A 26,847-nucleotide genomic window follows, 5' to 3' on the forward strand; every position below is an offset into this window, starting at 1 on the left:
TTGTAGATGGTGAGTGGATAGCACATGACATGAGCATTTTTGCATAGGGTGTAGTATGCTGTGTTGTGTGTGGTAAGCTCGTAGCGCCTTGGATGCATGGCTGGAGGCCTTGCACAAAAAGTATGTCCACTGGTTGCAAGTAGGTTTCACAATGGTGCCTTGTGTGTGTGGTTTGTCAGCATTTTACACATTGTTGGTTGCATGGGTGTGGTGATTGTTAGCACGTCCTCCAGTTTTGGGTGCATGGCTGGAGATGATGGAGTCAACAGTCCTGCTTTATGTCCACTGGGTGAACTGTTGAAATTCTGTGTGTATAGAAGTGTATAGGGTCCCAGTGGATGGTTTATGTGGTTGGGTTGTGGCCTTTGCGCAGATTAATGAGTAGTGAACTGTATTATGATGTACTGGTTCTTTGTAGTTAATAGAGGGCTGGGAGTGGGGGCAATGTTTTGAAGATTTTGTGGTTTGGTTGGAAATAGTAAAATGGTTTGTGAATGGAAGTGAGTAGGGGTGCTGGAGGCTGTGTTATTTTTGTGGATTCTGCTAACTGGTTACATGTTTGCGTGCATGGCTGTATTATGTTGTGTGGGTTGGGTAGGACTGCCGGTGGCTGTGTTACATTTGTGGGTTCTGGTACCTGGCCACATGCTTGCATGCATAGCTGCATTACGCTGCAGTGGGTGTGGCCAAGACCTAGGCTCTTGGGTGCATGGCCAAAGGCCGTAGGCCATGCCCCCAAGAGGGTAGGCCACGGCCACACCCACCGCAACGTAATGCAGCCATGCATGCCAACACTGTGATACTGTTATATGGATGCCACAAATATGTTTACAGAGTATTTTTTTTTGCTCCTTCCCTCCTTTGGGTAAGTTGTTATAACCATACGTTGCTGCATTGTACATGTTACAACTCTGCATCACTCCGAGGGAGGTCACCTTTACAGAATGGTTGTGAAGGACATTTTACACTTGGTAGAGTACTAGAAAGTGAGCTGTCATGCGTACACTTCCATATGGTGTAAGTTATAGCACTTGTTCCACATTAGGGCCGAACATGCCACCACTTGCGTTTGCTATGGTAAACCCCTGAAGACACCCTTTGTTTAAGAAGTGCAGTAAGCTATTGCGACATGAAAGGGAATTGCTCAGCATCAGACATTTAAAATATGGAGAATGGACACAGCCACCCACATATAGTTGCAGTTATGTAGAACTTACTTTTACGTACATGGAGACATGCCACTACCTTACACATAGCGCACTGAATGTACAGCTGCCACAATATATAAATGTACATTTACGGCCCCATCTACTATTTATATGGGCAGTTTCTTACAAATCAACGTTGTATGTTGGCAGACTGTGTGTGCGATGGCTGTGCATACGTGGGTGGCATGGCCACCTTACACACTTTAGTGCCTTTTAGCAAGGAGATAGAATGGTTGTGAAGAACATTTTACACTTGGTAGAGTACGAGAAGTGAGCTGTCATGTGTACACTTCCATATGGTGTAGGTTATAGTACTTGTTAGGGAGCAACATGCTACCACGTGTGTTTGCTATGATTAGCCCCTGAAGACACCCTTTGTTTAGGAAGTGCAGTAAGCTACTGTGGCATGAAAGGAATTGCTCGGCATCACACATTTAAAATATGGAGAATGTACACAGCCACCTACATATAGTTGTAGTTACATAGAACTTACTTTTACGTACATGGAGACATGCTACTACCTTACACATGGTGCAATGAATGTGCAGCTGACACAATATATAAATGTACATTTACGGGCCCTATCTATTATTTATATGTGCAGTGTCTTACAAATCAACAGTGTATGTTAGCAGACTGCGTGTTCGATGGCTGCGCATACGTGGGTGGCATGGCCATTTTACGCACTTTATTGTCTTTTGGCAAGGAGATTTTTGGCACCTCTTGTTCATGAAAGGAAACAAATTACTTTACAACTCATTCAAAGATTGTACGTACTTTCCAATGTATGCAGTATAGTGACCTGAACTGGTTGTGTCGCCTGTGTGGTATATAATGGCCATTAGTGGGAAGGTTTTGGTGGCAAGTGATACCTATCAGTGTGTGAAGGTTGTAAGCTTGCATTTATTTTTGTTTCCATCTGCATTGTATGTTGAAATCATTCACATACGTATTGCTTATGTGATTGTATATGTAAGGTAGAACGATTATCGGAATTGCAAGGCCTACACAATATGCTATGCTTTTCATTTTGAACCACTTGCTAAAATGCAATGGAATCACAGTTAGGTAGGTACATAGAGAAAGCGCTCGTTAAGGACTTGTTCCTGAATGACATGATTGCAGAGAGTGCATGTATGTTTCCACGTGTAGGAAGTCTGAAAGATTTCATTTGTGGGTATGTTTTTGCTTTCCAATACTTGTACTAACTACATTACAACTTCCTGTGGATCCCCTTGTCTGTTTAACGTGCATTTTTCATTCTAGCACAGAAGTGCAATTTCTGTTTTATTCCTCACACTCTGTAACTGTTTCTAGGATTGTTTGCAGAATTTGTGTGCAGGACTATCATTTGTGAACACAACTAGTGTGAGCTGTTTACCTAAATGTTTTCAACAATTGGTGGCATTTGTAATACTTCATTGATTGCTACATTTGCACAGTAATTTACACCACTTGTATTGGCCAATTTGAATGGAACAGGCAGTTTTGTGTCTGAGTACTTTTTGCTTAGTACACTTTGCAAACGAGATTTTTTACACTACAATGGTGTGGTGCAAACATTTTCATATGGTGGAAGGTACTTTTGCAAGCAGGTCTAGAAATGCAGGTTAACAAATGTCCTGGTATTTGTGCACTGTACAGGAGTTCCTAGTTTGTAGTATTTAACTTTTTCCTTTCTCATTTCCTTTCACATGGCGGTCGAGGAACTGCTGGAACGACTTGATAGAGGTGTGGCGACCATTACACATTAATGTGCAAGGCCATTTGTAGATGGGCCATATTGGTTCTGTACCATGGACAGTGGCATGTAAGTGTGATGGGGATATTTGTGAAAGCAGTGTTTTTTGTCCCATTATGCTATTGTCTCCCTTTTCATACCCTTGTGCAGTGCTATGTATGGCAATTTGGTTCCTTTGCTCTTGTTTCCATGATTCTTCATTGAAGTATGGCTCTGTGCTGGTGGCGTGACTACTCACCTGTACTGCTGTTGCCAAAGCTATCTATGCTGATATTGCGTCTGTTTTGAAGTAGTGCTTGTAGTTTACAAATTAATTTTGTCAGTGGTTTCATTTTGTTTACAATTAATAGAAAAGGTTTTCATTTCTAGAGCATTGCACTTTCTACAAGAGCTTCCAGCATTACTGTTCTGCTGTAAGGTTTAAGGGATGAGCGTCATTTCTCCCCTCTACTTATAAGGGTAAAGGACTGTGTGGAGGAACATTTCTTGTAAAATTACTTTTTTTTAAATGCTTCATTGTGGTGACATTAGTATTTGAACATGCTCTATTACCAGTTTTGACAGTTGCACACATTTTACTACCTTTCTTTTATGTGTACATTTTCAGAGAGGAATTACATTTGCCTTACTGGTAGGTGCTTTAGTTTTTGTTAGTGACTGCATTAGCTGTTCCCTTTCAACATTCAGTACACAATCTGCTAGAGGTGGATGGCTAATTTCTATGCTTTTAGGTACAGCTGGTCTATTTTAGCATTGTTTTCTAATGAGTTCCGTTTTGCTAGGCATTCTGTAGCAGCTGTTGCAGAAAAAAGGAAAGCGTGGGTGTGCACATTTTGAGATGTATATGTGTGCAGCTTTGGATGAATGTGAGGGTAGGAATATAGATAGAGGTGTGTGATTCTGTAATGGTGCGTTAGTGTAAGGTGGGAACGCTATATTGCTATGTGGCGGCAACATGATAACACAAAGTGTGAATCTGTTGAGGTGCAATGAGTAACAATGACGCAAACACCAGTGGGTTGATGCAATTGTGTACCTAAAAATACAAGAACAGTGCACTGTCTCAGTAAGAGGTAAAACTCCACAATAGCATTGCACTTACTTTGTTGGCTGTCCAGAGTAGGCTTACTCTGGGTTGCATTTTGAAGTTGACATGCTACTGGCTTTCAGGACAGAGGTGCTTACTGCTACTGTGAAAGAAGCTAATAAGAAAATATGTTTGTTAATGGCATACTGAGTCAAACCCACTCTGCACTATTACGAGGTTCCCTCGCGGGACCGCTGTGGACGTCTGGTTTATCCAGACGTCCATAGCGGGTCCCGCAAGGGAACCAGGGAGCTAACAACAGGCCCATTATGAGTGGGCCTGTTGTTAGCTCCCTCCCCATTCCCATTGAGCCCAATGGGGGCTCAAATCGGAATGGGGAAGGACCGGGCCCGGGTTCCCTGAAGGAGGAATTACCGGGCCCTCCATGCTCGGAATGGCCCAGTAATTCCCCATTCAGGGAACACAGACCCGGACACGAATTTGGAGGCAGCCATGGCGCTAATAGCGCCATGGCTACCTCCAAAGTCGTAATGAGGCCCCTAGTGTGTGTAATTGGATGGTTTGTATATGAATGCGGAATTGGGAGCCTCAGCATTGTTGATAAGGGGGTAAGTGGCTCACTTGTAAGTGTGCCATACGACATGCGGTTTAGCAAGTGTGTGCATTGGTGTAGGAGTATTCACTTTGCAATTGGATTAGTCATAGTTGTAGATGGGTGAGAAAAAGGTCCGGAAAGGTGTACAACTTGGAAAGGAAAATGTTTTCGTGTATGAAATTCCATTACCTTTTTTGCGCATATGTACTTCCTACATGAGTAGAGCAATTATTTCACTTGTTGGTTTTATTTATCCACATTTGCGATTGGTACTGCTGTCAATGCACAGATTCATTTTTTTGCTTTTCTAAGTAATTTTACATTCTGTGAAGTGTGCAAGGTAAGTGGAAGGCACTCTGTTCCTATGCATGCATTGTATGTACTTGGTTTAGGTTGGTAGGATGCATTCAGTGCTCCTTTGCAGCAACAATTTTACGACTTTTATAGGAGATGCGTTAGTGCGGGGAAAAAGATGTACAATTGTCAGAAGCAAAGAAGAGAGTAACTGTTGGATATTGCAATGGCTGATATGGGTAAATGAAAACTTTCAACGCCCATACCATTGCAAGTGGCATTTGATGGTAAGTGATGGGAGAAATTACTGTATGCTTCTTGTGTATGTTATGGAGGTTTAGTGGCAGGTACCCTGCTCAGAGGCACTTATAACAGAGTTGCAAAAGTACTGGATAAAATATATTGATACCTGTACTTTGTGGCGATGGATGCCAATGTGGATGAATCTGGGTGCAGAAATCTTCCATAGTTTCACAGAACTTTATACTGGAGGTGCTTTACAATCACACGAGAGTTGTACTCTGAGTGGTTAACGGTACATATGGAGTGTTGCACAGAAATTATATTGTTAGATGCAGAGGTCTTAGATCTCATTGGTGGATGCCTTTGTGACGATTTAACAGTATCCAATGACGGAGTGCTGGAAAAAGAGTAGTGGAAAGGGAAGAAGCACTGCCCCTGCTTTACTAGGGCACAGTCCTCGCAGTAGTTGGGGCACCACACGTGCCACAGCCTGTACTTGTGAGCATGCTGGGCAATGAAAATGGGACTTTGGGGAGTGTCAATCAGGTGTTGTGGGTGCCCTTCATAGGAGCGGGCGCTAATACTTTTTTTCATTGCTCTTTGTAGTGAGGCTGGCAGAGATGGAGAGATGCACAGTGTTGATCGTGGGTGATGCCTTTGTGCAAGATCTGAACAGGTATGCCTTGGAAAGAGGCATTGTTGAAAATTTCATTTTTGAAGGAGTGGAGGCTTTGTGTTGCAGTGTGTGTGAGTGCAGTTTCAGAGCTGTGATTACACTTTGGAGATAAGTGGCCACTGTTGCTACTGTTCATGTTGTTGTGGTGCATTATGGAGCCCTGCATTTGGGTTACATGCCTTGTGCATGTTTGCTGCGTCAACTGAAAAAGTTGCTAAAAGCAGTGAAGCAGATTTTTCCCACTGCCAAGGTGCTTTTCTCATGCATACCACCAAGACAAAGACTGGACTATCCAAATGTAATTTGTCCGCAGCCAGAGGTTGGAAGGGGTCTTATAAACAGAAGCATGTCTGCTTTTTTGTGCACTGCTCGGATGTTCTACTCTGACAATGACATACTTAATTCAAGAAATGTGTACTTTTTCCATGCAAATGGCATTTCTTTTACCACCATTGGAAATGGTATATTGTTTTACAATCTACAGGAAGAATTTAAGGAGGAGAAGCAAAGAACCCGCCCAAAAAGGTTTTTGTTTGCAAGAACCTACCAAAAAAGGCTCTTTTCAGAGCCACCACTAAAGACGAAATCCCCTACCCTTGTTGAAATCTGTTCCCCCACTCCCGTACACAGCACGATAAGTCTGCAGACATCACAGTATTTGGAGGATCGCATGTGCCACATCTGGGACTTTTGAGGATGGCAGGCATGGAAATGGGACTGTGGAGGCTAATGGATTGGTCAATAAGGTGGCAGAAGGTCTGTTTGTAGAGAGGAATGCAGAAGCATATGCTTGTAGTTGTGTGGGTCAGGGAGCAGAGTGTATGCATTTTGGGGGACTCCTAGATACATTTGTTGAAAGTGCCTGCAAAACACTGTGGAGTGGCTGCACATTTTGGATTCTATCATGTGGATGTGCACTGGTATGGAATACGTGCAATGAAGTGGATGATTTTGGTTCTTCTTTGTGCCAATTTGGTGACGCTCAATCATCCAGCCTTTCTTATTCTTCATTGTGGAGGGAAGAGGTTAGGACATGTTACCAGAATTTCTCTGCAATTTGCGATGTAGGAGGCACTTGGCTAGCTCATGGGCATGTTTCCGAACTCCTGAGTAATTTTTTTCTCGCATTGCGCAGACACAGATATGGCTGTGTTCTTCTTGCTTTGGTTCGCAAATGGAGAAAGCGAGGAGCAATGTCAAGGAGGCATTTGTGCCTTTTTATGAGATGTTGGCATGTCCTACTTCCACAATGCAAACATTACGTTTAGTAGCACGGCCATTTTTCCCACAGATGGGGTTCATCTTACTAATGCTAGCAACTAGCATTCTTTGTGAAATATGAAAAATGCATTGCTGCCCTTTTTGCAAGTACAACAAGCATTTTTCTAGTAGGTGTTGCTCATTTCTACCCTTCAAAACACAATGAAACACCACAAAATGCCTCTTTTCAGAGCCAGCACTTTCTCCCGTAAATTACTGCAATGGTTTTGACTGAGCTACCACTCCCTTTATTCATTGCACAATCTGCGGAGCTTATTGGCTGCGCGTTGGCCTGCATCCTTTAATTGGTAATGCTACTTTTGAACTGTGAAAGGTGGCTTTGAAAGAGCCTTTTTTTAAACTTTTTTTCTTTTTTGGTTGTTTTGTATCTTTCTTGGTCTTGTCACACACGACACTGAAGGAAAGGAAGGAAAGGGAGGGTAGGGAAGGGGCACCAACCACCGGGATAAGATAGGGCACGTGCAGAGAGAGGAAGATGTTGGGTGGCCCTGGCTTAGGTAGGGGACACTCGTTCTCATGCTCGCGGACTGACTCCTCGAAAACACTTTGAAGTTGCTCCCCCCTGCAGAGTAGCGCATCACAGTACATGCACAATACAATGACCTTTGAAAGGTAAGGGTCTGCTCTGGTGCATATGGCCTGCATATGGGATCCAGTGCCCCACAGGAGTGTCCCTGGTGGTGGCAGGAGCAGATGCGGAGGATGCTGCATAAGAAAGTAACTTACTGCCTTGTTCAAAGAGCACTGCCGTCCGAACTGTTACCTTCTGGTTTGGCTTGAGATGCCGTCGCATTGAGATGGTGCTGTAACTGTACAAGCCAGGTTTTCCACGACTGAGTGAGTGCATCTCACCAGGATAGCATGACAAAATATGGCACATCTCCTACGCTGGTAAACAGTTTCCACACCCAGCACTCACACTGCCTGCACACATTGGGGATTTACTGTACTTCATTCTCGTTCTCTTCTTGATCTATATGTACATCACCACGCCTGTTGCCTTGTCCAGGCCCTTCGGAAGGAGGTGGTGGCGGTCAGGGTGTGGGTGCTGCTGACTTAGAGGCAGTTTCAGCAGTCATGGTTGCCATTAGTTGCAAAGGTAATACAGCACAGCAGAATTGATGAGAAAGCAATTCCAGCACGAAGCAATGTAGCCCCCTAATCTGCTCTGCAAAGCCACATACAGACTGCAGAGCAGCTCTGGGGTGTGGCTTTTTGTAGGGCTACTGTGGAGCAATTGGAACCAGAAAGCGAGCAAAATCGTTCATAAAAATTGTTACATGCACGTTGGCACAGTGTGGGACGTTTGTAAGTGTGTACTTTCACAATAACACTCCTTACATTGCAGAAAACAGTACTTTTCTGATCTCCAGGCACCCTGATCGTGTTCGGCAAGTAAGGATCCACGTGCAGTGTGGATGCGGTCACATAGTGATGTTGCAAATGTTCTCCACTGAGACAGCTGTTCGCAGGATCCGTATTGGCGGAATACTTTGTGCGCATGTGCATAGGTGTCCTACGAACAGAGTTGCCCTCAACTGACTCATTAAAAGTGCGACAAATGTCTGTTGACCATTTTTGCAAAAGCTGGTTGTTTGTAGGCTACAGCAAGTGCAATGTTTGTGTTCACAGCTGTCCATAGGATGTGGGTGGACGCCTCAAAGTACTGAAAGTACGTCACAACTTTTTCCTACCATGCTGGACAGAGGCAGTGTTACCAGGACACATGCGCATAGCTGTGGGATGGACAGACGTGCATTCCCCCAACTAATTAAAGGTGCATCACAAAATGCAGACATGCGGCCAGTACTGGCATCCTACAGACCTGCATTGTGATTGTGCATACGCCGGGCAGGTGCGGTGTCCGTAGGAAACCTCCATGTTGCTTAATTACAACTATCCCGGATAGTACTGTGTGCCACAGACTTATAATGAATTTTTAAATAAAAGGAAAAGTCACTTACACACTCAGCAACACTTTACATCTACACCTTTTATTTCTGATATACATAGACACTTTTAGGAAAGGGAAGGGGTACCAGAAATAGATAATACATAGGGGAATTGGGGATTTCTACAAGGTCGTCATGAGGGGAGGCAAGGATTGAGGTCTCATCATGACTTCTCTGCTCACAGGGATTTCGTTGGGTATGGTGGGCTGGGAAATGGGGAAGGGTTACACGTGCAGGTGGGGCAGTGGTATTTAATTTTTCCCATATTTTATCCTTGCACAAAATCTTTTAAGGCGGCTAAATTGTTTAGCAGTTGTTCTCTTTTGGCGTCCACCCTGTCTAGACTTATTTACAGAGTTTCCTTCCTTTCCTGTGGCCATATGCTGTTGTGGAAGAGGTGCCGCTTGCGGTGCATTAATTTAATTTCCAGTATGTCCTGTTAAAGATAAAAATATCTGCTAGGTGTATATGAAGACATATATAATAACTGTCTTAATTTTCAGACTGTGCTGCGTACCAATGGGGTTACTATCGTTACTCACTTTGTTATGAGGGAAATTCTCTTACAGCCATTCCAAGGTGCTTGGTATTGCTGCGTACAAAAAAACCCCACTATTGTACACTGCACTAGCTGTGTAATTATAGAAGAAACTTCAGTGTACTTACCACGTTGTAGTGACGTTCTGCTCTCAATACTTTGTAGTCCTCACACTGCCATTTCCTTCTTCGTTCCTATGTGAAGCAGCAGTGAAGTAATATTGTTCGACGCAGACGTTATTTCCCTTATTGGTGCATTCCATTATGGTGTATACCCTATGGCTTTGCTCTGTTTGTTTCACAAGTACGAACTTTGCACACCTACTCTATTTTTGTCCTTGCAATGCATGCAAATGGTACTCTTTGTATATGTTACTTGTCTTTGCTGAATGGTACCACTATGTAAGAGAACCCCTGCTTTTTCCAGCAGCTTGATTGCTAGCCGTATCCGCGAACAGACGCACATCCACGGTTACTGTGCCCATCGGAATGCCGACATGCATTTGATATTCTGTATGGTCAATCTATAGAAACTAAGGGTATTGTGGTAAAAACCTATGACATTCAGTGAAAAAATATTGTTAAAGGGAAAAAAATGTCTGCACGGCACATTATGGTTCGATTGTCCTAACAAAAACTTAGCACATTCAGTGCAAACACTTTGTTAAAAGGACGTTATACTTACTTTGCACTATCAACTACCAATCCGTATTATGGGTACATGTAAAACCCCAAAACCCCAGAAATTTGCCAGTATGGTAAGCTAAGCAACTGTAACTCGCAACACCACTGTGATTTGCTAAGACTAACCCCCATGACATCAAAGATGACATTACAAATATCATTGATGACATCACTGATGACATCACATGTGCTTTTAGTGTTCATGAAACACCACCACAAGGGATTGTTATTATAATGTTGCCAGAAAACTATCAAAATTCATTGGGAGAACTATAATGAGATACACAGTTCATTAAAAAATGCATTGCTATAAACACAATTGCATTACAGAGCTCTTTCCACTACATAACCCTACTCATGTAGAAACGTCAGCATTCTCTGCAACATGCACCATAGATATGCATTATTCAAAATCGTGTCATGTTGCATGGTGAAATTATGAATGGTTTCTTTTCAGAGTTTTGCGTACTGTGAAACATGTAATAAATAGGTAACAATCTCTCACTTACTAATTAATTGTACTACTAGACAGACAACATAAACAGAAACATGAGCATATATAGGACAAGTAATGTAAGCAAAAAAGCAGAAATATCACCAGAAAGTGTTCATAACCTAACTGCTTATCTTCATGCGCAGATATGATTACTGTTCACTCTTGCTTCTTCACCTACGTATATGTATCATATGATGTGACTACACAGTAAGGAATGCAGTGTAAGAACATATCAGAAGGGTAAAGTTTACAAATGTATTACCTTTTGAATGTTTACCTCCTGACTGGCAGTCAAGAAAACCACCTTGCATAGATATGTCTGTGAACAAAAAAAGAGGGAGCCAGAGATGTGAGGTATCTGAGAGACTATGTAGAATAATGGTTCACACTATAAGGTTTGGTTCTGTTTGAGCTTCAACTTTCTCATGCAACTTCAATTGTCTTGATTTTGATTTTGGTCATTCTATTCATGCAATTTCAGTAGTTTCTATATTTGCTTTCTGTACATAGTTCACACCATGGTTTGGATAAATTTTGTTCCTGTAGGACGTTCTTCTCATATATTGTTTTCATTTTAATCAGATGTTCTTTTCATAGATTGTTCCTCTTCTTAATATGGTTTGCATTTATGTCAACATTTTCATTTTGGGAAAAAGGGAGATGTGTACCATCTTACCACAACTGGAATGCTAAGTAGTATGTGGAATGTATTATGTAGAATGTATAAGGAAAGATGCAGAATCTGATTCAGTTAAGAGGCAGGCACTGATGTATCTGGTGGGGTGAAGAGAATGGGGACGCATCAGTTTTTGGTAGCACCAACCTGTGAAGATCTAATACACTAAACCGCTGGCTCCCAGTGAGACAGTTGTGAGCCGCTGCTGCATGGGGGTTACTTCTAATTTGTTGCACTAACAAACTGGTCAAATCCCACTTTGCCACATTTATACTGCAAAAAATATAAAGGGTGGGTTAGGGATAGATGTAGAAAGGGGGCGAGGGGTAGATGGGAGAGTGTGTGGGATCTCCCCCTGCATTTTACAGAACAAATGTGGTAAAACAAATTTGGTAAAATATGATTCGGCCAGTTATTTTCGAACAAACCTAATATATCCCGCAGTGGTAGTGTATGTGTTCAATATCATTTTGCTGTTCAGTTTTGCTGTAGTTCAGGCACAGTCTGATGTCATTGTTCTTTTAGCATGCCACCATGATCGAGGATGTGTATGGACTCTGTTACTGCTGGACATCTGGGTGATGTCTGCCTGTAACAGTTCTTTGAGGTGGCCTGGCCCCTGACATCTTCAATGTTCCTGGGTGCCAGTCTGCATGACCGTTCTTGGAAAGGTGTGTTGTCCATTACCCAAATTGTGTGCTCTGTGCCATGGGCCTTTCCATGATGCCAATTGCAGGTGGAGAACACATATGCTCTCTCTTCTACCTTTTCCTGCAACCAGTTTTTATCACAGTTACTGAGTGGTAAGTCCCCAAAGTATATCTTTTATGGGTCAGCTCCTGGCATAGCTTGCTGGGTGGTTCTAGTCTGAGCTGCAGTGGCTATCAAATGGAACTGAGCTATTACCGTAAACTCAGGAATGCTGATGGTCTTGCCTGTGATGTTGGTGACAGGCACCCTTAAAGGCATGGTCTAGTAACATTTTTTATTGTCCCTACGGGTCGGCCATGTTTTTTTAAGCCTAAGTGGCTCGATTTTAGAAAACTTTCCTATGGACCTTACCCGAGTTTGCGTCCATTGAACGCACGCGAAAACAAGCACCAGGGAGCCGCCATTTTCTGATAATCCTATCTTTTCCCCGATCGCCCTGGCTGACCTGCTTTTGCGGCACTAAATCAATTCCCCCGCCCCTGAGCCTGTCATCAGCAGACTCGTACCGCCCATTTCCCAATGCCAAAGCACGTCTCGTGTCAACATTCGCTGCGCTTCAGCTAATGACGTGTCGCCATGGAAATGGCAGGACGCCTCTCTCCTCAATAAGTATAAACAGACCGTTTCACAACACATAGCAGCCGATTTTCGATTCCATTCCTCTCTCTGTGTTACTTTGAGTATTCTGTGACTCGTTTCAGTGCTCTGGTCAGCTACCTTCGCCACTTGTAGCCCGTGTGAACAGATACCAGTACCACCGCTATAAATTATTTTAGTTTGTTTAACACACAATGGCTACAATAATGCCCTACATGTACGAGCCCGAGTATACCGAGGAGGAACTACTGGAAAGGGAAGCACGCGAAAACGATGGGGATTCGGACGGCAGTTGGCAGGACGAATCAACAGATGAAGAGCCTGAGCCTAGTCGAATGGACGGCGTCTCCACCTGGTGCACATGCAATCGGTGCGAGCTAATGCCAACCGAAGACGAGAACTGCTGCTGCCAAGAAAACTCGGGATGCCTGGCCTACATTTCGGAAGTCGAGCCACGACCGCAATGCATCACCGAGCTGCCAGACTTCAGGGCAGCCTGCCTCACGCGGGCCGTGTTGAGAATAATGATGGTGCTTATGCACAAACTTCGAGCAACTGTTCGTCCTCGTAATCCGAGTAACGAGTAAGTATACTCTGCTTGTCATGCCACTCCTATTTCATGGTCTTCTACTATATCCAAAATTACATCTACATATCATTGTAACGCATGTAAGTCGTTGAATAGTGTGCATTGTCTAGATAGCATTTGTCCGTGTAAAATGCCATTAGTTATAAGAATTGTCATTGACAATTTAAAAACAGTTTGTTTCATTCCTTTTCACAGGTGGTACAGGCTGGTGGCCTATCGTTCCTTTACATGGTGGCTTCACGGGAGGCTTGGACACCGCGTTCGAAGAGTGATACCCGCCTGTGCCGTTCGTGCCATTAGAGAAACGTTCCCGAGTGACAGCGGTCAGTACAGCAACCTGACCTGTATAATCTTTAAAGTCTTGTATTTTTGTGTCATGAAAATAAGATACAAAATAAAACACCACATATATTTTAACAACAGTTGTCTCGATTTTTTAAATGAATCAAGTGTGCCTCCATTCAAGGATGGACGTCAGACATCTGTGCTCCGAATGGGTGAAGGTCTGGTTGCTGTGAAGCAGGGTGGTCACTATCTATCTAAGCTAACATAACATATTCTCGATAATGCATGCACTAAAACACACTTGTTCAAAGTCTTTCAGTAGGTTATGTCTCTATAAAAGTCACACATATATCTATACTAACATTTACCATTGGATTATACAGTCTTGACCACTATAATACACCGGTTGAAGTGTGGGTCTGTGCTCACAAGAATCTCCGGTATGTGGCATTTGTTAATGATAAGCAACGATATACTGATGCGCGCTGGCATGGGGGGCTGTGACAGGCGCGAACGGCCAAGGTGCCAAACTACATGTACACTTCAAAAGGTGTCCCATGCCAAGGGGCCATCGGTCACATGGCCTCCTCAGACCCTGTGTCTCCAGGCAGGCCTCCCCTGAGGCAGGCCGCCCCCCTGCAATCCACATAAGTGTGTCTCCATTCAGCAGTCTTCCTGTGCATTATCTGCACGCCCCAGGCCCATCCATCCCACCCCCTTGTATCAAAGGCGGTTCGCGCCGGTGGATGCACGCTGGCATGGGGGGCTGTGACGGGTGCGAACGGCCAAGGTGCCAAACTACATGTACACTTCAAAAGGTGTCCCACGCCAAGGGGCCATCGGTCACATGGCCTCCTTAGACCCCGTGTCTCCAGGCAGGCCTCCCCTGAGGCAGGCCGCCCCCCTGCAATCCACATAAGTGTGTCTCCATTCAGCAGTCTTCCTGTGCCTTATCTGCACGCCCCAGGCCCATCCATCCCACCCCCCTCTATCAAAGGCGGTTCACACCCGGGGATGAGCGCTGGCATGGGGGGCTGTCAGGGGCGCGAAAGGCCAAGGTGCCAAACTGCATGTACACTTCAAAAGGTGTCCCACGCCAAGGGGCCATCGGTCACATGGCCTCCTCAGACCCCGTGTCTCCAGGCAGGCCTCCCATTCAAGCAGGCCGCCCCCTTAATACCACAACATACATACGTCATTCATTCACAAACACACCCCAGTTTCTAATACTTTAAAAACCACTCAATATGTCTCATGAGAACATCTTTGTGCTTTGCAAGTCAACTCTTGAACGTGCTACCTGGGAACCACTGAGATCTATGCTAATCTGCTCGTCGTCGTGCTATCCGTGAACTTCTGTGACCTCTTCGAGCATACCCATCAGTGCGCTACCTGTGGCCATCCACCTATTCTCCCGCAACATACTGCTCTGCTTGCTGAATCCAACTGTTTGTTGGTCAAGGTAAGGCCATGTATCCTGGTCATATTTCACAGATTTTTAAATTTCTATCTATTTTCGAGTAGAGTACACAATAGTGCTATGTTCATTGGTCTCATTGGTATTGACTTGAGTTTCCATTGCTATGCTATCAATAGATCTATTTATTTTCATCTGTGACTATTGTGATTGAATTGCATCCTTCGGGGGTCCAGTCAATAATGTTAGCATGTTTCCTTCTCGTGCAAGACAGAACATCCAAGGGACGATTCACATGTTCAGATTTCAGTCACATCAATTATACATTTCTGCAACTTATGCAAATACTAAGCAGCACATAATGAACTGGTATAGTTCCTGCGACCAAAACAAACCTTGCATTGATCATTGTATGATTCATTTACTTTTGTATCAAATCTTTACTCTTGAAGATTGTATAATAATGTCGATATTTACTTTTCAGATTTATCAACAATGCCTGCCTGTTCGATTAGCAGTTGCCCTTCGAAGACCCATGCGAAATCTGAAGGAACTACAATGCATGTATTCCCGAAAACTGTTGATCGAATAAGAGAATGGGTCAGACATTGAGCTGGAAAGTAGAGTCCAACAAGTCTTAGAGGACAAGAGGGGTGATCGATACCGCATCTGCAGCCGGCACTTTTCCTTGGACATGTACACAACTTCTTGGGTAACAAAGAAGAATAAACGGCAAACGACACGGAAATTGCACAAAAACGCTATTCCCACTCTATTTGTCCACATTCCGCCACCGGTGAGTCAAGTGTCCGGATTTAGCTTTCGGCCTTGCGGTAGTGTGTAGCCGAATGGATTAATAGATATTGTAGGTGTTCTATCCCTTGTAATAATTTCGATATTGATATGAGTGTATAGTTTTTTGAATATTGACATTTATCAATATATTCTTTTTCGATTTCATAACCCACAAACGCAATGTATATATATATATATGGGGACAGGGAACTGTGCTGTATTGAGCATTTTTCAAGTATTCTGTCGGCTTACATGGCTATTTTTAATATTGGCATTTCATTTTCAATCATTAATTGACCTTTACAACTTCTTGACTATCCCTTGAATCTGAAGCAAGAACATTATACATCCTTGACGTGGTCGCAGTTATCAACCACTTCTAGCGCGTATCAGGTAATCTTACTAGGCTAATCCGCTACATACTTGTTTTATGCATGTCAAGTAATAGTTTTATTCTATTGTGTAATTATTTTACCGAATGTTTGGTTACTGCTTTCCAATTGATATACACCTTAGTTGTCGTCCACTGGTGTTTGTTTTCAGTTATAATTAGTGTTATCCATACTAATGCAAGTACTGTCTTTCAGGGAAATGCTGAAGTGTCCGCCACATCTACAACATTTCTAGATGTTTTTCAACATCAGGAGGTATGGATACTGACAGCTCCATCGAGCGTCATCATCAGAGCTGGAATTCTTGACGTTTGATTGTTCTACACAATGTTTCATTCGCGGTTAGCCGTTGATATGTACCTGTGCTGTCGACCCCAGGTGTGTGTTATGTTTTCACAATTGTAATCCTCACTAATGCAAGTACTATGTTTCAGGCAGTTGATAGAGCGTCAACCCCTGCACTTGATGCAGAGCCTGACATTCAAGTATACGAATCGGCGCCACAGCTTTCGGAAGTGCGCACTACATTTGCAACATCCAAAGATATTCTTCAGCAGCACGAGGTATGGATAATGACAGCTCCATCATGCGTGATCATATAACGTGATTCCATTTGCTATACTTTCTTCCCTATTAACGCAAGTGCTGTGTTTCAGGGAGACGACGAAGCTTCCACCACAATCACAACATCTCATTTAGATGATGCAGATGTAAAGGAATCGTTGAAATAAGTCGATGAAATGTGATCATATTTGGATTTTCCTTGATTCTTTTGGACAATGCATCATTTGCGGTTATCTCTTTATATGTACCTGTGCGTTCGACCCCAAGTGTGTGTTATGTTTCCAATATTGAAAACCATACTAATCCAAGTACTGTGTTTCAGGGAGACGACGGAGCTTCCACCACAATCAGAACATCTCATTTAGATGATGCAGATGTAAAGGAATCGTTGAAATAAGTCGATGAAATGTGATCATATTTGGATTTTCCTTGATTCTTTTGGACAATGCATCATTTGCGGTTATCTCTTTATATGTACCTGTGCCGTCGACCCCAAGTGTGTGTTGTGTTTCCAATATTGAAAAGCATACTAATGCAAGTACTGTGTTTCAGGGAGATGCGGATGCCTCCTCTCCAATACAACCATTCATGGCAGTCCATGCAGAGCCAGAGGTATGGATACTGACAGTTCCATCGAAATAGATCATCACTGGTCGAATACTTGTCGTTTGATTGTTGCACACAATGTTTAAATCATATTTGGCTATTGAGATGTACCTGTGTGTTCGTCCTCACGTGTGTTTTATGCTAACAATATTTTGATACATAGTAATGAAAGTACTATGTTTCAGGGAGACGATGGAGCCTCATTCCGTGCTGTCTATGCGGATACAGAAAATATAGTCGTTGCAGCGCAAGAGAAAGGGAGGACATGCGGAAACGAATCGGAGCTACAGCGTGCAGATGTTCAAGGTCCAGTGAAAAAAGTTGCAAAGAAAAAAAAACAAAAAAAGGTTAGTTACAAACAGTTCATAACTTTAAAAAAATGTTTGTGCTGGGGACTATTTTATGTTTTTTTCCAGTCAATTCTACTACACTCCATCTTGTGTTTAAACTGAACATCCCTTTTCCAATCTCTCCTCCAGTTACCCGTGGGTGTCAGAACTATACACACACAGACAGTGAAGCGAATGAGAGATGTGGCTTGCCAGACCGTGTACACTATGGAGGAACTATTAATTGAGGCGGGGCGTGTTCAGGCTTGAGATGCTCATGTCCAATGGGCAGAACATGAATTAATTGTTTTTGGAGACTACAGCAAAGTTGCATTGGACCATAGCTACAGTGCGACCGCACCACCACAAGAAGATGTTATTGAATGTATTGACGATAGCTCTGAAGTAGTTTCAGATCAATTTACACAATCTACACCCGCCAAAAATTTGCCACCAAAAAACCTGTCGACATTGTTGTGTTCTCCCATCAATGTCGAAGTAATAGATGTTGAAATGACAGAGAATGAACCAGCCGCAGCATCCATAGGCGCATCAGAACTTGATATCAGCGATATTACTTACCAATGTGTTGAAATCTCCACAACGTCAAAGGCCGAAACAACGTTGACGCAGGATGACAGTCTAATGAAAGAGACCAAATACATTGTATTCGACAGTTGTTTGATGGAAATTATAAGTATGCTGAAATGTGTGCATTCCATTACAGGGAAAGTATGTGGGAAGCCATTGATTAATGTGACTCGTCAAATAAAAGGCAGTAACGTCAAAATAAATGCCGCCTGTAGATTAAATCATAGGTTCTCATGGTCTGCACAACCGATGCTGGGGAAAGTGCCAGCAGGCAATCTACTGTGTGCAGCTGCATCACTTTTAGGTGGCTCCAGTTTTAGAAAGTTAGAGGCTTTCTTTCAGTTTGTGGGACTCCATTTCATTTTTAAAGCGCTGTACTACACATACCAATGTGATTATCTGTTTCCGGCCATTAGTGATGCTTGGAAAATTTAACAATTGTCTCTAGCAAGTACATTCGAAGGCAAACGATTCAGGCTAGCCGGCCATGGACAGTGCGACAGCCCTGGATTTTCTGCCAAGTACTGCACCTACCACTTTCAGGACATGGATAGTAAGAAAATTGTGAGTTTGGTGGTCGTGCAGGTAACACAATGTACATCCTCAGTGGCCATGGAGAAACTAGGTTTTATAAAATCAGTGGAATATCTACAATCGAGGGGAATGCACATCGACCTCATAGCCACGGATAGACACGTTTCAATTGCCAAGACAATGAGAGAGCAGTTCCCACATATTAAACATCAATTTGACGTATGGCATCTTGCTAGATCAATCAATAAGAAAATCTCGGCTGCAGGGAAAAAAAGGTTTTGAAAGTATTTTGCAGTGGTCACATTCTATCACCAACCATCTTTGGTTGAGCTCAAAAACTTGTGAGGGGTCAGTGGAAATACTACTTGAAAAATGGCGGTCACTGATGCACCACTGTACCAACGTTCACTGCTGGACAGCAAATGAACATTTCCACCAATGTGAACATGGCCCTTTGTCCCCAGAGGAGGCACGGAAGAAGAAGTGGTTGATTCCATCTTCACCGACACACAAAGCCATTGAGAAGATTGTTTTCGACAAAACTCTATCAAGAGATTTGAGAGGACTGACAGAATTCTGTCACACAGGAGATTTGGAGGTGTTCCACAATATGTGGCTAAAGTACAGGCCAAAGCGCTTGCATTTTAGCTTTCGGGGCATGAAACATCACACTCTACTAGCGGTCTTGGCCCATAACAGCAATATCGGACGTGAACAATCTAGGACTAGGGGTAAAGTAAGGATGCCTCGCTACACTAAGGTGTTTTCAAAATGAAGTAAGCAATGGGTGATCAAACCAGTCTATGATGAAATGCAGTTCGACTTTGTGAAAGGCCTTATTGTTGCTGTGTTAGAGAAGCACAGGTATGGAATTTTGGACGTTTCTGTGCAGAGCAGTGATCCATTGCCACCGAACATTGCGACTGTGCCATGCCCACCCAAAGCACAGCTGATTGTGAAGTACAAATCCCGGTTTAAATAATTGCAATACGATTGTCTTTTTGTAAATAAATGTTATTGTACAGTGTACCTGTAAACCTAACCCCTACCTTCACCATCATTGGTGGCGAACAAGCTGGGTGTCATCTTTGAATTCTCTCTATTCACCTCACATATGTGTATGTATATATTTTTCTCATGTCTCATCTCATGTAAATGTAAATGCTGCGCACTGTTAACGGAGGGGAGGCTTGCGTATTGCAAATAATAAAACAAACAAACAAACAATAAATCTCACTTTTAACTCAACTCCTGTGGTACTTTATACTTTCCCTGACCTTCTGCCAAAAATTAAATGTCTCAATTTGGGCTGCAAAGCTCGCAGACAACGGGGACAAAATTGGGGCACTTAGAACGCGCCAGCCAAGCGGGCCGTGGCATTTGGGAGAGAAGCCAGTTCGCATTTGCACATTGAGGCGCACTACATAGACGAATTCTAAACTTCAAGTTCTCACAGATGCCTATACTACGTGATGTTGCAAATAAAGAATGCGAAGGACAGCGCCCAGATGAGGCCCACAAGTTGCACTGGAAGTATAAGGGTCTATTGTTTTTTGACCTTGAGACAGGGACCATGCCGAAAGAACTACATTTGAAGGGAGTGCGCAATAACGTAAGAGACGATAAGGCAGAAAATTCAGAAACTAGACCGAGTTTCATTTTAGGTCAGTATACGAAAAATCGTTGTCAAGAGCACGGTCCGTTTTACAGACTGCTTTACGAAGAGACACAATGGAAATTTCAAATATAATGTAAGTAAATCTTTACACGCTTTTATACCGGAATGAAGATTTAAGGAATGGATGCATGAATAAATGAATGAATGAAGAGCTAGGAAAAGCAAGTAAAACTGTTCGTAGTGGGCACATGGGCATGCAGGTCCACTGGTCTCACCGATGCGGTCCTTGGCCCAGCCACTTTTCCCTGCACTGCCTACCTGCACTACGGCACTGTCTCTATATCCTTCAGCCCCTTCTCCCGGCATTTACCTTGCACTTGCCACCAGCTGGCCCTATTATTTAATTTGTATTCAACTAACCATGTACAGCCCTTCCCCATGCGCGATCAGAAAGACACCTGGCCTAGTAGGATCGTTGTCTGTCTGCCCTTGTTCCCCACCTGCCTCGTCACGCCTAGAAACACTTGAGTATAGGCGCGTTACAAATGCCATATCATATATCATATCATTCCTCACGCATGTAGACTAACTGTCGTTTATCATTGTGTGTTGGCCTCGATTTATCTCGTTACTTTTCGCATTGATTTTAGAGCCGAACATACTCCATTGAACTATCCTTGCAAGCAAATAGTTTCTGATCGGCCGTAATAAATAAAATGAGTAATATTAATGAAGTTCGGCTAGCAAGACTAATTATCATTTTTTTGTTTTCATAACAGGTATTTGATCCCTTTCTGCCACTGCCACCTGTTTGAGACACCGGCGGATGGATTCTTCAGCAGACACCTGCAGCTTTGTGTCAACAACTGGAGCACGATCACCATATTATGGGACGATCGCCAAGGGCCCACATGCCCTTACTCTGTACTAGTGGCTAGAAGCAACATATCAACCTTTATGCTGGACTAGTGCCTAGTTGATGGAACAGCCTTGTGGTTCACCGTGCTTCCAAAGTGATTCTTTTTACGAAAATGAACACCATGTGTACCATAAAGGAACAGCGCGTGACTCAAGATGAAACGGAACAGTTATTGCGGATACAGATAAAAGAAAGTAAATGGCTTCCGGAGTTCATATGTCAATTGCTGAATATTCTCTAAACATTTAATATCAAATAAATGTACTTTACCAAAAGTACCGTGTTGCTGTTTCATTTTAAAGTACAGTTTCATATTCCGAATTGTGGCGCGCTGTGATCTGTGTTGGTTTCTGGGTTCTGTGTGGAGTCGCGCAGAAGACGACTGGGCGCGTTTGCCTACGCAGCACAGTAACGTCACGGGGAGAGGCGGGGAATATGAATGTTTTGATAATGTCAGGCTCAGGGGCGGGGGAATTGATTTAGTGCCGCAAAAGCAGGTCAGCCAGGGAGATCGGGGAAAAGATAGGATTATCAGAAAATGGCGGCTCCCTGGTGCTTGTTTTCGCGTGCGTTCAATGGACGAAAACTCGGGTAAGGTCCATAGGAAAGTTTTCTAAAATCGAGCCAATTAGGCTTAAAAAAACATGGCCGACCCGTAGGGTCAATAAAAATGTTTACTAGACCATGCCTTTAAGTTATTCATGGAAGTGTTTGATTCACTGAGGGTGGTGCGCTGGAGCAATAGTCCCCTTGGAAGCATCTCTTTCTGAGGGTCCTCCATCAACAGCATGCAGGACTTTAGGCAGCGGTGAGCCAAACACATCCGGTTATCATGATAGTTGTGGAAGGGGGAGCACTGTTGTCTGTCCATAGTGAGGGGAGTGTATCTCCCCCACTGACCTATCTGATAGACATTGACTGCAGTTCTTTACGGGTGTAGTCCTCCTTACACAGTGTGTGCATGTGCAGGCACCTGGTGAAGCATGGCCTAGGAAGACGCCAACACAGGCTGGCCAGTGCTCTGAACATGGAGGAATTCATGCCAAGGACCACTGCTGGGTCTAGATTACAGCTGCAATATTTGTAGACTAGGGCCGGTATGTTCAGGTAGTCGCCATACCAGCAACATACTGTGGAAGTCTAATTCTAATGGGAAATGTGCCCAGAATACTGGCCCTTACAGTCCCATATGCCCACAAGACTCAGTCATGATAGTGGTTCCAGCGTTATGTGTTTCAGGAATCTCAGATAGTATTTGTGTATTTGTGTATTTTATTTATTTATATAGTGCACCAGGCCCAGGGGCTACCGGGTGCATCACTTAGTTACAGCAAGATAAATACACACAGGCAGTACTTACAGAATGACAGGTATATTACAAAATATGCAAGCAAAAATAATAATAATAATAAGAGGACAAGCAGGTATATACAAGGTACGTCTGAGTACAAGTTAATCAGTGAGTCCAGTGTTAGATGTCTTGGGAGGACAACCAAGTTTTGGTAAGGTGTTTGAATCTCAGGAAGGAGGGTTCTGCTCTGAGCTCATTGGGGAGTGAGTTCCATAGTTTAGCTGCCATGATGGGGAAGATGGTTCCACCTGATCTTTGGAGATTAAAACGAGGGATGACAAGGCAGTTGGCTTGGGCCATTCTGCAGGGTCTAGTGGAACTGTTGAGGGCAAATCTGTTGGCCGGGTAGCAAGGGGCTTGGTTGTGGAGGCATTTATGGGTAAGAGTCAGGGATTTCAAAGAAATTCGGTGTGGGATTGAAAGCCAGTGGAGGTTGCGTCTAGTGTCAGCTATATGTTGGCGCCTGGGTATGTTAAGGGGCGCTCTGATCACATTGTTTTGGACAATTTGTAGCTTGTTTAAGTTACAACGATTAGTGCCTAGTGTTAGGAAAGATTTCGTAATTGTAGGTAATTTTCCTTCCATGTGGCAACCCGTAAACTTTTTGCTGTTGTTTTTCACCTTGTTCTTGACTTTGCCAGAGAAGTGCAGCCTTCTGCCACACTCCTCTGGGCTTTCGAACCTTTCTTATGGGGAAACTGACATGCCCTTAAGACAGTCAGTACCGGGGAACGCTGTTTCCCGTAGTTTCTTTTATCATGTTGCGGCTTTCGTGCAACATGACACAAGAGGGCACTGTAAGCTAAGTTACAGCTCTCTTGGGTCTCTAGCCTTCTACAGGCCCTAGATACTTGTTTAGGATTGTATCTGATCGGTGCAAGTGATTCAGGGACGGGAATGGTGGCAGCGATCGTTTCTTGTGTTTTGAGCTCCTTTTGGCGTTCTAAGCGTGTTTCTCGCGCTTAACCCAAAATGGTGTCCTGGCTCCCAAAATGGCCAGACCACGAGGCTCCTTTGTCCTGTCCGCTGACCGTCTTGCTCCCTTCACCTTCCCCAGGTCGAGCCGACCCGGGGCCTTCCTTATTTGGGCATGTACTTTCCCGCGAAACACGGATGCTTTCGCGGGCTTCTATATGTCTTGTGTGTGCCTCCAGGATGTGGGCTGGGATGTCTGGTCCCAATACACATCCTGGGTGCCAGAGAGTCTAGGGTGGTGTGAATGCCTGGGACCACCGTGGTCCGTGATTGGTCGACGAATGGTGTGAGTGTTGATGAGCGGATCTCCCATTGGGTCCCCTCCGTTTTGGCGCGAAGGGAACCATGGATAAGAGGGGGCTGGAAACATCACTACCATGTCGATCTCCTGAGTTCTCACGAACGAAGGAATACAGGAGCCAAGTATCCTGCAACCAAGAGGCTGGACCGAGGAATCGCTGGTGACCCGCTGAAGGACTTCTCCTCTGCACTGCTGTCGCCTTGTGAAACCCTTTTCACCTTTGATCGAACCAGAAGGCCTGTACTGGTACTTCGACCCTTTGGAATAGCGGGAACAGCTATTCTCGGCATCTTCACCATCTCCTGCCAGTAAGCCTTCGGAAGCGTCTCTGGGCCATCCAGCTGACTGACCAGCTTACACGGGAGTCTTGCTCTGTAACCGCCGCCAGGTTGTGTAGTATTTCGAGTCCTTGTCACTCTCACACGCTTCGTACACTTGGCGTTCCCAGGTCTGAAGTGAGTAGTGTACATTTGGCTCAGATACACACGGCCGCTCCGTTGCCCGGCTGTGGTAACAAACTGTGCGGGTTTCTTCGATTGGGACGTCTTTTTACTCAACACGACGACGAGGCGTTCCCTGCTCTTCTGAACCTGCCAGCTGCTGAAACTGACGCGGAGAAGCCTGGGTCTGCTTGCATCGGGGACTGGTGAGTAGCATAGCTAGGATCTGGTCGCCCTCCTGCAGGAGCCCATTGCTTTTCCCCGCTGTGTAAAACAGCACCCTTTTCCGTACTCGCGCTCTGCTTCTGCCCACTGTGGAGGCTGCGCTTGAGTCGCGGAACTTGTTCTTCTTCTTTTGTGCACTAAACTGAACTGCCTGATTTCCCTCGAAGAGCTTCTCCTTTTGCCCGTTGGCACCAGCGCGTGCAGGTACTTTTGAGCACAAGGCTCCACTCTTCGCAGGGCTCGGACTTCCATCTAGTTAGGTGCCTCTGAAGGTGAACTGGGTCTAAGCATTATTTCGCACTGCCTGTTTTCCCTCCCTTTTAGGTGGACTACACATTTCGTGCATATAACGCTTGCGACTGTCGTATTTGTATATATATTGTGTTGATATGGTATGTGTTGGTTTAATATTGTGATATTGTGATTTTCTCGCTATGGTCATTGTTTTAAAGGCCTTGAAATAAATGTGTATATATTTTTTATATAACAACTGTTTGGAGTAGTTTGTAAGTGATCTTGCTTTGTGTGCTCATTGCGGGCTTTCAGTCACCCTCACCCCTCTTGAGACCTAGTCTTGACCGCCGCGATCGCTACCTTGATTTGTCTGGCTCGTCCAGAGGTTACCCTGTTCCAAGTAATTAGGTTGGCCTTCTGAACTTCTGCGCCACTAGGACAGAGTTCAGAAATCCGTCTTAACACCTAGGTACAGGGCGTTACAGTAGTCAACCTTAGATAGTACAAGGGTCCTAGCCAGGGTCACGCAGTTGGCTGTAGAGAGAAAAGGGCGGCAAGCTGTAATAAGCTTGCAGGTATAGGCCGCTGCGGACGAGACTGAATTGGTTTGTCTAGACAGGGATAAGGTCGAGTCAATGTAGATCCCAATGGTTTTTGTGTCCTTAGCAGTAGGGATAGTATTCCCATCGATGGTAAAGGACTTGAACGCAGGGTCAAGCTTGGTGAGTTTTTGAGACGAGCCAAGGATGAGGAACTCTGTCTTTTCGTCATTTAGACAAAGTCCGTGTTGAACCATCCACGCTTGGATGACAAGGTAGATGGGATTGATAGCGCGGGAGTCAGCACTGTAGTCACCTGTGATAGGGATTAGTATCTGGGTGTCGTCGGCGTAGTTGGTGTAAGTGACACCCAGATAGTCCACAATATCTTATAAGGGTTTGGTGAACACGTTATATAACGTGGGTGAAACACACGATCCTTGTGGCATGCCACAAGAGACAGGTGCTGGTAGGGCAGCTGCTAGTGGAGAGAACACGCGCATAGATCTGTTGTCTAGGAAGGACCTAATCCAGGATGTAGCTTTGTCTGAGAAGTGAGCCGCAGATTTGAGGTGGTGGCAGAGAATTTTGTGGTTGACAAGATCAAAGGCTGCCGATAGGTCCAAAAGGAGTAATACCGCAAGTTTACCTTTGTCTTTTAGATCTTCGATCTGTGTTTTTAAATCAATAAGGGCCGTTTCAGTACCATGGCGTGGGCGAAACCCAGATTGCCTAAGTCCCAGAAGTTTGTTTGATTCAAGGTAATCTTGGATTTGTAGATAGGCAGCTCGGTCGAGGATTTTTAGAAGAAATGGGACAGTGGTGATTGGCCTGTAGTTTGTGTGTATGCTAGGGTCCAAGGTAGGTTTTTTCAGAAGAGGGATGACCCACGCATCCTTTAGGTTGTCAGGAACAATCCCAGAACTAAAGGAAGAGTTGATGAACGTGGTAATGAATGGTGCCAGGTCATGAGCTGCTTCCTTAATAATAGGCGCAGGACAAAGGTCGCCTTGACAGTTGGATGGTTTAAGGCTAGCGATGATCTTTTCCACATCAGAGATGTAAAGTGGGGAGAAGTTAAATGGAGTCAGAGAATCTGGGATGTGGTGATTTAGGGTGGGGATGGGGTTAGGTTGAGGGTTAGATTGTAGGCTGGTTTGTTTGTTGTTAATTTTGATTTGTAGAGTGGCAATCTTACCTAGGAGAGCCTCTTGGATTTTGGTGCACCAAGTGCTATCTTTGGTGCAGGTGTCTGGTGCAGAGACCGGAGTTTCGAGTTCTTTTAGGATTTTGAACAATTCTTTAGTGTTAGATTTGGCTTGTTCGATGCGTTTGTTGTAAGTGTCCTTTTTGGCTTGGAGTATGACTTCCTTGTAGTTGAGGGAAGCCAGGAATAGACACGAT

This window comes from Ambystoma mexicanum, chromosome 7q (genome assembly GCF_040938575.1).
Source record: "Ambystoma mexicanum isolate Mex_15411 chromosome 7q, UKY_AmexF1_1, whole genome shotgun sequence".
In the NCBI taxonomy this organism is placed as follows: domain Eukaryota; kingdom Metazoa; phylum Chordata; class Amphibia; order Caudata; family Ambystomatidae; genus Ambystoma; species Ambystoma mexicanum.